Source organism: Sander vitreus, unplaced genomic scaffold (genome assembly GCF_031162955.1).
Source record: "Sander vitreus isolate 19-12246 unplaced genomic scaffold, sanVit1 ctg411_0, whole genome shotgun sequence".
Taxonomy (NCBI): domain Eukaryota; kingdom Metazoa; phylum Chordata; class Actinopteri; order Perciformes; family Percidae; genus Sander; species Sander vitreus.
In genome coordinates, this window is record NW_027595534.1 from 35,001 (window position 1) to 36,317 (window position 1,317).

General features: G+C 41.6%; 1 pseudogene across 1 annotated transcript in view; it reads right to left on the reverse strand.

Annotated features, from left to right (window-relative positions):
* The window catches only part of LOC144514019 (HLA class II histocompatibility antigen, DP alpha 1 chain-like), a 2,805-nt pseudogene extending 1,704 nt beyond the window's left edge, over nt 1-1,101 (reverse strand). Inside the window, exons 1-2 of the transcript XR_013501239.1 lie at nt 540-1,101; nt 220-471 (exon numbers count right to left, since the gene is read on the reverse strand). The product of XR_013501239.1 is annotated as an HLA class II histocompatibility antigen, DP alpha 1 chain-like (transcript). The remainder of the gene's footprint in view (nt 1-219; nt 472-539) is intronic.
* Nucleotides 1,102-1,317: the final 216 nt, after the last annotated feature.

The window sequence follows — 1,317 nt, forward strand, 5'->3', positions numbered from 1 at the left end:
AGCTAAATAAATTAAACACATTATCAGGTTCATAAGTTATGCATTTAATTTCACTGGTACATAACATTTATTAGAAAGCTGTTGTAATTTTATTTTACAATATTGTGGAAGTGTGTTGTATTTATTACAGAAAGTCAGAATAACTGTAAATGTCTGACTTTCAGTTTGAATAAGTGAAGAGATAAAGGAGACAGAAGTATGAGATGTGTTTGTCTTTACCGTGCTCCCATTGGGAGGTCCTTCATGGCTTCACGTTGTACTTTCAGGTTCGCTCTGCAGACCTGTTGATTAGCCACAGCATTTGTTCATAAGTTCCTCCTGGGTAGGTTATATGATCTATGAAACTGGGCTGAGGCTCGACTCCTCTCTTGTTGATGAAGTCTGCGTACCACATCTCTTCACCATCCAGAGTATACATCATCTCTCCATCAGAGTCTGAACAGCCGGTGATACTAAGGTCCTCATGTAGAACTGGAGAGAAAAATCTGAATCAGATTATATCTGACTGAATCAGGAGATTATATCTGACTGAAACTTACCGTCAGCTGAGACACAGAGGAGACCGGAGAGGACGAGGACCACCATCATCTTCATCATCTTCATCATCTTCAGCTCCCTGTAGACCTGAACCTGTCTCTCTGTAGACCTGAACCTGTCTCTCTGTAGACCTGAACCTGTCTGAGTCTCTCTGTAGACCTGAACCTGCCTGAGTCTCTCTGTAGACCTGAACCTGTCTGAGTCTCTCTGTAGACCTGAACCTGTCTCTCTGTAGACCTGAACCTGTCTGAGTCTCTCTGTAGACCTGAACCTGTCTGAGTCTCTCTGTAGACCTGAACCTGTCTCTCTGTAGATCTGAACCTGTCTCTCTGTAGACCTGAACCTGTCTGAGTCTCTCTGTAGACCTGAACCTGTCTGAGTCTCTCTGTAGACCTGAACAACAGTCTGAGGACGACTGACAGAAACTCCAGCAGCAGCTGATCTCTTACACTCTGAGCAGCCAATCAGAGAGCAGAGATGACATGATGTCATCAGTGTCCAGGTAGAGCCAGGCTGCTGCTGCTCACATGAACTGTAATACTCAGACATGATGACAGATCAGTGAGCAATACTGTTCATAAAGTCTTTTTAATGGTTATATTTAAACTGTTTTCTAGTTAGAAGTGTTAAATAAAGAGTTTTAATTCAGATGTCGAGATAAAAAACTTCCTACAGTTTGACTAGATGATATTTGAATATAAAGTCATATAAAGAAAGTCCTTTAATAATGACCAGATGTTCTTTAGTTAGTTGTACAGGGAGAACATGATGCTGACCAAC